Here is a 12,293-nt window from a genome sequence, read left to right on the forward strand (position 1 = left end):
TTTGACTCAATGTACCTAAATTGGTAATATTAAGATGAGACCCTTCAACACAGTGGTGAAGGGTTGAGGTAGGCTGTTAAGATCCGACATAAATAGTTCACACTAACCTCTGTCTGTCAAACGTATTTGTTTTCACATAACTAAGACTACAATGTGTAGATTGTATTTTTTACTTTTAAAAATAATAATTAAACCCTGCATAATAGAAAATAGTCAAAAAATATTCGTTAATTTATCAGATATCCAACATTATACCATTAAACCATACATAATTTTAGATATTTTTATAGATACAAGAATATTTTTTATCGATTATGGTTCGGAGTATGCAGGGTTTAATGAATAACAAAAACTAACTAACACCATTTTTGTGATAATGTATTCTTAATTTAACGAAAACACATAAATATTATTGAGAAAGTGTGAACTATTTTTGTCGGATCGCCCTTAGTATACATAAACTATCGTGGTTTGCTTTAGGCAGGGTTTAATTGAATTTTCAAAACTAACCAGAACCGTCTTTAAATTGTATTTAAGTTCAACGAAAACAATTAATAAGTATGACTGACAAAGTTTACTGTGCACTATTTATATCGAACCTTAACAGCCTACCTCTACTGCATCTGCCACTGCTACTGTACTACTCTACTGCTGTTTTTAAAAATGTAGATTTTTTCTTTGGGCTATTATTTTTAATATTATGTTATATGTTTCGTTTCGTTTAAACGCGGTATCTCCAAAATTTTGGATAATGGTTATTAACCAAATTTAAAATGTATGTACATAATATAACTTTTTTGTCTATAATTATTCCTCATTTTTCATATGTAATTTCGTTATATTTATGTTCTTCTTACTTTCTCACTTTTTATTCTTGTTAGGCTTAACTATATTATAATTTATACATGGGAACTTTGTTGGTGGCAATATAATTTCACTATTCTTTTTTATACTTCTAAGTTATACTTCTTTAAGTTATACTTGACGCGTTTGGGAAATCAGATCATAGTGTATGTTTGGCGTGTGACATGTAACACATAATTTATTTTTTCACACGAAAAAAAACGCACTCGATTGGATTCGAACCACCGATTGCTTGATTATTAGCCGTACTACCTTTACGCCACAGTATGATACTTCAATCGTGACGATTATACAGTATAATATTATAGTTTAGAATTGTTCCGTTGCCTAGGCAGCGAATTTATTACTGTCGGCCATTTGCAATGCCTAACGTAAACAAACCTTAAACGTCAGAGTGACAGTTAGTACTTTAAAAATAAAAACAATGAGAAACCATTATATTATTTAATAATATAAGTTAAACTGTATAGAAATAAACCAACGGCGTTCCAATAAGCGGTCATTTTTCTTGAGTGTGTAATTTAACAAGATAATTAAGAGCTAGTTAAAGAATCTAGTTTGTCACAAGTTTTGTTTTTGTTTTGTTACGCCAAAGAAGTATAACTTCTAACGCGCGTACATAAGTACACACACCGATTTATTTTTTAAACATATTTTTTATTCAAAATGTAACTATTTGTTCAATAGATAAAATAAAAAAAATAATAAAGGTAGATACTGTTCGGTTATCAGGAATACGACGGAATACACATTTTGAAAATACCCAATATACCTACTGGATTATTTGTTAGTTTGGGTTAGTTTAGGTAAGGTTAGGTTGGGTTAGGTTAGGTTAGGTTTGGTTAGGTTAACCTCATTGGCGGCTTAATCCGGAAAAACCTAGCAGGTCAATTTTGAATATATTATTTTAATTTGCCTTTTCGTTGTATACTGAAAAGACGTATTGCAAATTGACTTTTTATACATTATAGAATAAGTGCTAGAAATTGTTATAGGTCGGTACCTACTAACCCTTCAAAAAATGTCCGTTTTTCATAACGCCAACCCATCGTTAACCGAAATTGCACACAACGCGTTATAATTTTTTGTAAATCAGGTCCACTTTTCTTTCTTTGCTTTTTGAAAAATCATCAATCACACGATTATAAAAATTGTCTATTTTTCCCACATATTTTTTTTCAATACCGAGCATTGCAAGAGCGGTCAGTCTATCCTGGCCCTATTGCGTAGAAAGGTTTTTATTCTTTTGAGAGTGGAAAAACATCTTTCACTTTCAACTGTTGTCATTGGTATGACGCAAATAAATTGGAGAACTTTGATCGACTCGGAAAATGTTTCGTTGAAATTATTGCTGAGTAAAAAATGTAGAAGAGAAACTGCACCAATAGCGCCATGCAAATCATCTCGTTGATAAAACACCAATAATTCATTTTTTAACTTGATTATGTTTATTTCTTCTAACAGTTTTACCAAATTTACTTGACGTGTGGGAAAATTATTTTTAAAATCAGTGTAATTTTCTTTATTGAACAAATCGGATATAATGAGATGATCGTTGGATGCAAATCGTGCTTCCATTTCCATTATAATTGTATCACAGACTTCAATTGCTACTGCGTGCGTACTAACTGCTTCACAAAAATGTTATAAATCACCAAAAACTCCTTATATATTATTAAAATAACCAAAGGCATTCGTCAAAACCTGTCAACGAATCCGAACCGCATACACAGTTGCGTCTTGAGACCAATTATCTAGTCAGTGTTATCATTCTGTTTCATTTAATTGGGTGAAAAAATCTTTTGTCTCTCACTCGGGCATTGCCGATATTACAGTAATTCACGCACCGTTACAAGCTTCGATCTCGTATTTTGTGTTATATCGATCTCTGTCTTATGTATGAGAAACGAGAGAGAAAATTTTATAAAAATATTCAATTTGGGTCAATTTTCAGACTGCCGGCGAACACAATATTTTTGTTCGGGGAATTATCGCCCAAACAAAAAAAGCCCAATAGACTGGGTTGACACAATATCGCGCGCCCTATAATTTCAAATCCACCGATTATTATTAATATTATTATATATGACATTGCACATATTATTAATATTATTATGTCGATTGTAATGCCGGGTCCACACCGAAAACAAGTCGCGCGACAACTCGTTAAATTTTACGATAAACATGATAATTATCGTAAAATTTCTTAAGCAATTATGATAATTATCGTAAAATTTAACGAGTTGTCGCGCGACTTGTTGCCGGTGTGGCCGCACTTTAAGGTATTTATTTTGGCAGGTCAATGACCGAATGATCTATAGAGGGAGCCGCCAGTGGTTAACCTAATAAATAATACAGTTTATCGGCTATTTTCAAAATGTGTTTTCCGCTGTATTCCTGAAAACCGAACAGTACCTAACTTAATAATAAAAAAAAATGTCGAATAATTAAAACATTTAAAAATTTTAATTGTTCATTAAATTGCATGCTTTGTAGTCTGTCGGTAGGTACTTTCCTCATAAAGTATTTCAGAAAAAACATAACCCATAAAATCAATGGTTTTTAAACACAGTAATTTTGGTTAATTCTATGTTAAACGAGCGCCTACCTACAAAAATAAATAGATTATTAAATTTATATGTAATGGCTATATTATATACATAGTAGTAGAATGAGTGAAGGGAGAAATTAACAAGAGAAAAGAAAATGGATTAATAGAAGAGATGCACTAGGACCTTGTTTATTTTTATGGATTGGAGATTTTAAAATCTAAATGCACTCATGGCTTAAATTTAATATTACGAAACACATTTTAATGTTGTACCTTCGCTCCAACAAAGTTTCGTAAGTCAAGAACTAGATAGATAGGTAGGTACATATTGATAATTTAATAGATATTCAGAACAACTAGTCAACGAAGATGGTTCCAAACAGAGTACGTAGTCGTATGTACCTACCACCAGTATTTAAAATTATTTCATTTTTTTTTTACAAATAATTAACACATTAGGTACTTACCTATGGTATTTATAGTTGCACAGTTAGTAAAAAAATGTTTGTCAGGTGTTTAGTGAAATCGATACCAAGAGAAGAGGAGTTTACTATTGACGTGCAACTGCCTCTTCATTCCGAGGATTCGGCCCTAAATCCTATTTTTTAGCAAACATGAGTGAAGTGCTCCCAGATCTCGGGAATTTTTAGGTTTAGAAAGCGTAAAGAGTGAAAGGGAAATTTTATTATGAAGTTAACAAATTTTGTGTAGTAATTGTCTTGATTACGATACGATTTAAAATCAAATTGTATTGTTGTATAAAAATCTCCCGCGGCGCAAATATTTGTTAGCTTTGCATTTTTATATTATTGCTAAATGACTGTTTACAATAATATTAGGTATTTGTTGTTTATTATCTACATAAACAAGTTCACGACGGCCGAGCGGTATGCACGAGACTTCGAGACAGAATATCATGGGTCCCAGGTTCAAACCCCGGGACTGGAAAAAGTTCACATGTTGAACTCAGAGTATGGTCTAAATAGATTGACTTACTCCTCAACATCCATTTCTCGTAAAAACAAAACCTCCATTCTGTGGAGGCCCATATGATCTTCATAAGATCGAACATGGATAAAAAAATATGTACCTACACTTCCTTATAATATTTATCCGTAGTCAATTATTATTGCTTCTTCAGCATTTTTGTTTAATTATTTATAATTTATGTTAAAAAAATTATATTTTCCATAAATCAGCAAATATAATGAATAATAATTATATGATTGCAATACTAGCAATCACGGTTCTTTGATTTTTTGAGCGCATGCATTTAGCATATAGTATGTATGGGTAGTATCTACTATCTAGGTATAGGTAGAAATTTTATATTACGTATGGGGTGCAATTTTTACTTATTGCCCCGGGTGATAAAACACCGTGCTACGCTCCTGTCGGAAAATTAAAAATCCTAAGTACCCGTCTGAAGTAAATACAAATAAAGTGTCTATAGAAATCTTAGTTTTAATCGATATCTGCATAATGAAATAAAATTGAAAGTGCAATAGGTATATTAATAATAATATGTGGGTATTATTTAGTTTTCGAGAGTTTTGCATTATTCTTTTATTTTGTTATTTATTAATTTTATTTTATAAGAAAGCAATGAATAAATTAATAATTTGTAAAGTTCAGTATATTATGTAAAATAAATACTTAAGTACTTACCTACTTTCTTTTGAATTTAGGTATTTAGGTACCTACATAATATGTTATATACATAATATGGGATAATACCTACCTGTTGTATGTATGATATGATTTTTAATTTATATGATCAATTTTATCTACATGGTACCTACCTATCTAGGTACTTACATAATTTTATTTGATTTAAATTTCAGTTTCATTTACTATCCCTTTTTATCGAAAACTATAATTATTTTAATTCTAGGCAAGTATAGAAATTTATCTTCTAAGTATAGGTAGGTATTAAAAGTAATTATTTTTGTTAGTTGGTATACTTATTAGGTACATATTGTTAAGCAATTAGTAAGGATAATTACATATTTGAAATTTAATTAAATATGCAAAATATTTAATAAAACGGCTTTTACCGGTTACCCGGTTAGTTATTCATGACGAACACTAACCGGGTAGTATTTTCCTCTTTTGTTAATTTACATCCATAAACCTACAATTTTTTAGCTTTATTTATATCATGAAAGATGACCAAGAGTTGTAGATAATAAATAGTAAAATTGAAAGTACCTACTTACATATTTGTTAAAACTTTATAAAATAAAGACAAGTAAGTAACTAATTGCTACCAATTCATTGAAATGATTTTAAATTTAACCCACTTAACCTAATTGTATTATAAACTATTATTTTTTTTTATTTTTATGATTTATAAAAATAATTGAATTATTAGATGTACCTACTTATTACTAATTATTTTTAATTTGTATCAATTAATTGAAATTGAAGAATATGATTTGATCACAAAATAAATATCCTAAAATAAAAGTCCTTCTATGGACACATTTTTTTATTTTTTTTTTTGATTTGCTCAATGAAGTTTTAATGAGAATAAGTAAGTATAAGGTATCTATAGCAACACATTTGAAATAACAAAAAAATATATACTTTACCAACTTCTGATTTTTTGTGGATAGTAATCTGCAAACAGTATTTAATAGGTAGGTAGGTACCTAGATTAAAATATCTTCTTGATAATTAATGTTCCTTTAAAATGTAATTTCAGGGTATTTAGTAGGTAATGAATTAGTTAAAATTTTATAATATGGATAATAATTGTAAAACCTGTGTGTCTACTAATGCTTTCATATATTCGTTAAGTTAGTTAAATAATACCTACACTTATATAAAAAAAAATATTTCTTAAAAATATAGGCGTGCTCTGCTAAACTTACCTTTTTCTTATTTTCCAACTGCAACTGCATTTTTTTCCTAAGGGTGAAACCTATTATGTAGGTACCTACTTACTTCTGAATAACTGATATAAATTTTATTTTTTTATCTGACGTGTGGGCAGATATTTTTGATTGATCAAAAGACCATGGTTATAGAATTATAAAAAAAGTAAAATAGATTTAAAGTAGTTTTCAGTTTAAATTTAGTTAAAGGGCATAGGTACCTATTAGATTATTTTTAAAAAGCAAAAAAAATCTAATTGCAATTTTGTGAAAGATGTAAAAACTTCATTGAAATATTGATCCATGGACATATTTTAACATAACCTAGAAGCCAAGTTGAGACTGGTTAGCTGATGGAAAAAACTTTTAAACCAATACAAAAACATCCTCATTAGGTACTTATATAATATTGTATAAACCTAATTAAACAATTCAGTAGAGAAAATATGATTTAGATACCAAATAAATAAACGACATATTATTGAATATATCCCTCAAACTCAAAGGAAATTTAATTTACATTGCAATTAATATTTAATTTTTTTTATAATAATAAATAGCACATACAAAAAAATTATTCCTGATGCTTCTTATGATTTAAAAATCCTGTGATGTTAACAATTTTTGCTAACGGAGGTATTCAATATTATATACTTATAATAATACTTACTTATAACTTTGATGACGAAGTTAGTTCCAGAAAGTTTTTTTTACTAATTGAGATAAATAAATAATATTGACACACGTCTCAAAGTAATTTTATTATTGTTTCATACAAATTTTCTTTTGTAGTTTTGTATTATAGAGCACATTAACATACTTAAAGAGTAGCTGTACATTTTATTATCTACTTGTAGGTATAGTAACTCAATCATACAATAAATCTATTTAGTGTATTCTAAATATCAATGACTATTTCTAAGACATTTCCATACACAGTGTAGATAAACATACCTACTGTTGAAAAAAAAATACATTTATTTTTATATAAAAACTCGACTCACAATAATATAAATAGGATGATTTAAAGATTCTAAAATATTTTTTCTTCTATACATCAAAGGTAAATTTGAACAGTGATAAAAATAGAAAATAATTACTTAATAATTCAGTAACCAATATCATTAATATTTACTAAAAAATGATACTAAGATAACATTATTTGAAACAAACAAATTCGTTGAATGATTATAAAAATATATAAGAAATAAACAAAACAAGCATTAGGTACAAATATACAGTTTTTTTTATAGCAAAAAATGATATTTTAAGCTATCTGTATTATCAAAAAGTAATATTATCAAGTATTCGCAATAAATAAGGAACATTATTTGTATTTATTATTTTTAAAAATCACAAGGTGAATAATACTTTGTAATTTGATACCCAATATTAGCATATTAATATTGCGTCAAGTTCAGTTACAATTAATTTTGGGTTTTCAAATCAAATAAGTCATAAAGTAAACTCATATTTACCCGTGTATTCAATTATTATCATTATTGATACCTAAGGTACCTATTCAATGAAGAATCGAGTAGGTAAACGGCAAGAAAATTGGAAGATTTTATTAAAATTAATCTAAAGTTATGTCGAACTAGAAGAAATAAATTGAAATCATCGCAAACATTTGGTTTCAGACACCATTATATAATTTTGACAATGAAGTAATTATGAATATGTAGGTTCATTTACGTGTGAAGAGTATATAATTATTTTTACAGATTTCTTTGTACAAATTATAAATACCTATGCATTAATAGATCGGTAAGTAAGTACAGATTACATTTTAAACAATAATGATGATCAGGCAAACCTATTTTTTAAAGTTTACAAATATCATTTTAAAATATGTTTCTTTGTATCTTCCCAGAGTCTCTTCCATAATTATCAGTCACCAGGCAATTATGAAGGGAATAGTGTTTGTTTTAAAAAAAACGATAATTAGAATCTGATACAAACATATTTTAATAGAACATTTGTAAAGTAAAACCAATCGATTTACCTTATAATACAATGGAGTTATAAATATTAAACGATATTTGTGCCAATCAAACATTTCAGTTTGTTGGCACCAAGTAAACAGTTCTAAAGCTGGAGAAAGAGTTCCATGGACCTCCATGGCCAAGGGTTTGATCAGGCAATTGGTACTGCCCTACTGACAAGTCAAGATGTGGTTCCAGAACAGGGGAATTGAATACATTGTTGATTTTCATGTCCGGGTAAACGTATATCTGTTTTCTTCTCATCTAAATATACTTAAGTAAAATAAAAATGACACTTTCACAAAATAATAAGTAGGTAATAAAGAATATATGATAAAAAATTAAATTGACTACATTTTCTGGCTATTATATTTAACACGAAAACACAATTTTCTTAAGAAATGATTGAAATTGAATTTAATTTATTATTATTCTATTACACGTGTAACTAAAAATAAAAAGTATGTAGGTAGGTACCTAATTCCAATATTTTCATAAACATAAGTTTAATAATATGGCCTATCACTGATGACAAAATATCTAATAAAATGGAGAGTAATTTTATTTACTTAATTTAAATATTTTTCTGTTGTGAAAAAAATGGTTTGTAATTAAAGGGCATTTTCATTCTGAAGTCAATAAAACATTGGCCAATTTATTTTTTTATCATGATATTCTTTTTGATTCAGTTTAGCTACAGATAAATCAATAAATATTTTATAACTATAAAACAAAAGTATGTAGGTATATAGATATACCTATATTCCATTATAAAACATTATTCATAGTTCAAGTATCTTCTAAAAAAACTTCAGAAGTAGAAATTGAAAATTGAAACATCATTGGTTTATCAAAGATCCGAGAACTTTCTATGTAATATTTAGGATTTATCAAATTCTTAGAATTATTTACTTTCATCATTTCTAATTTTAAGCTTCAAAATACAAACATCGATTTATTTAAGTAGTAACTATATACAATATGTATGAAATATTTATTTTATTATTAAAACGATAACTTTTGTTTTGTTTAAACAAATTAATAGTAATTACTTGATTAAATAAAAAATAACAACGTCACAAGAAATAAGAATAGGAATTTAAAAGTTATTTAATAGCATACCTAAACAAAGTTTTGTTTGTACATAAAAAACATTGATGTTTGCATCAATATCACTTTCAAAATATATAATGAAATTGTGAGAGTTAAACTTAATTTGGTTTAACAGAATACACACACTTGGTATAAGTACAACATTTGTGTATCGTAACGTAGGTATGTTTTTATCTAAAACATCAAAATCTGTATTCAAAATTTAATTGTCTCTAAGAATTATTAACAAAAAAAATCAATCAGCATACTTTTTACAATAACTATTTTGACACATATTTAAGAGAAAAAAACGAAGAGTAACATCAAAATCAAAAATAACCTTAGATATTATAGTTATTTATGCAAATAGGTATAGTGTATATAGGTATGTATAATAAAAGAAGATCTAATTTATATTATAAATTCTCAAAAATTCTACATCATTTTCAAATTCGGTTATCTAGAGAAGTTTTATTTTCTTTTACAGATGTATTTATTTATAATTAATAGCCTTAATGACATTCAATTTACAATTCTAGTACACATCTAATATGCAAAATACAAGTTTGTTGACAGTAATTTCTTAGTACGTAGGGTATATTCACCTAAATAAATCTTATTTATAAACAACTGTTGTACACCAAGTTAATTTACCTTATATTGGAGGGCTTGTCTTTAATCTGGTTTTACATAAAATAACTCAACCCTAATTTTACTTTAATGTAAGATGACTGTCAATACAATAAATTAACTCATAAAATTACCGACGAACGAATGACAAACGTTTCGCAACTTAGTAGGGCAGCATATTATCAACTGGTCATTTCATTGAATATTATTATAATACAAAATGATTCCAGGTTTAAATAAAAATCTAAGTAGGTATTTACTAATGCGATTTGTATTGAATTATAAAAAAGTAATATGTATATTAAGTACATACGGTATTTTTTACTTTCCGTGAATTTACAACGTGTTGGTAGGTAAATACTTTCTTTAGGAAAGCTTTTTACCTTACATAGGTACTTTGGTGTACTTATGTAGATTGACAATGAGCCAGATTAGGATAATGAGAATGTAATATGAAAAAAGAAACTTTACAAACGTCAGCAAACGTTTTGATTAAATGAGAAAAAATATTGCTGCATTGGAATATTTATGGAGCTTTTAACAATAAAGTTTATTCGGTAATATGGGTGAATTATTATCAATTGTTTTTTCGATTAACAAAAATTAATAAATTTCTAACAAAATAATGAAAATCTAACATTTAGGTACAATCGATTTTTAACGAACTGTTAAATATTCAATGTAGATTCGAGAATTGCATATTTTTCGGGAAACGTAAAATTGAATTTGAATCCATAACAAATTTTAATGCACCTGCCCTTAACACATAACATAACAAAATTATTTATTTTTGGCGGTCGAACGTAAAAATTAAACGTTAACTAAGTCACAGGGTACCTTTATACTTTGACTTAATCCTAAATTTTAAATCAAAATTCGCGTTATCGGCATTACAATAAGCAGTCTCACATAATAAAATTTCACATTGAATTATATTCCCTAGGTATTTAAAAGAACTATCTATGATATTAAACAATTAGGTAAGTAAACTAATCTTAAACAAAGGTACTTAACGCTTTCGCACCTACTTATATAACGTACATGTCATGAATAGTTTTAATTTAAGTTTCTAATATTACATCGATTAATTCCCTGGGGTCAAACATGTTGTAAGTGTCCTAACGCACCACGTGAAAATCGTATGAGGATTAGAGAATGTTTCATTAAACAGTCAAAACAATCGGAGTTTTCAATGATTGAGAGACAATCGAAGTAGGTACATAGCAGTGGCGAAGGGTGGAGGTAGGCTGTTAAGATCCGCCATAAATAGTGCACATTAAACTTTTTCAGACATACATATTTGTTATCATTGAAATAAGACTACAATTAACAGATAGTGTAGGTTAGATTTTAAAATTCAATTTAACCCTGAGAAACCAAGCCATAATAGATAATAGTCAAAAAATACATGTCTATCTATAAAATATCTAAAATTATGCAATTAAATCATACATAACTTTGAGTATTTTATAGATAGAATAATATTTTTTATTTATTATAGTTTGGTTTACGCAGGGCTTAATGAATCAAAAAAATGAAGCAAAAATATGTGTAATATGTAGTTTTAATCCAACGAAAACAAATAACTATGAATGAAAAATTGTACACAATTTTGTCGCATTGCCCAAATTAGACCAAATCTATTATGGTTTCGTTTAGGCAGGGTTTAATTGATTTTTAAAAACTAACTAATACCATCTGTAAATTGTAGTCTTAGTTCAATAAAAACAAATACATATGACTAACAAAGTTTAGTGTGCACTATTTATAGCGAATCTTAACAGCTTACCTCCACCCTTCGCCACTGGTACATAGAATAAGTCTTCACCGATTCAGTTGCATACTTGACTGTTAAAGCATTATATACCACCTGACTGGGCGGTGGCAAAAATCTACAAGGCTACTTTGTGATTGTTCGTTAATTTTTGTTATGTTTAAATTTAGACCATAGGTAATAAGTACTTGAGTTTACCGCAATATTGTAATAATTATTCGAACTGTTATTGGAACTATAAAATGTAAGATGGCAATCAAATAAATAATACATACCTACTTCATAATAATTAATCAATTTAGCAAACTGCACTACATAGAATTTATATAATTAAATTGTTTCTTATGTAATAAAAAAGTACATAATGAACGAGTTGGAGGAAACTTTAATGTTAAAAATTGTATATGATCGTAATTACTATAATCGTCTGTCATGATTTTTATAAAATTTAGATTAATTATAAAATGATGTAGGCACTAGGCAGGTACCCAACTGTCCCACTTGTAAAAAATATTTTA

This window comes from Rhyacophila brunnea, unplaced genomic scaffold (genome assembly GCF_057557595.1).
Source record: "Rhyacophila brunnea isolate RB1 unplaced genomic scaffold, BYU_Rbru_1.0 scaffold_18, whole genome shotgun sequence".
Classification (NCBI taxonomy): Eukaryota; Metazoa; Arthropoda; class Insecta; order Trichoptera; family Rhyacophilidae; genus Rhyacophila; species Rhyacophila brunnea.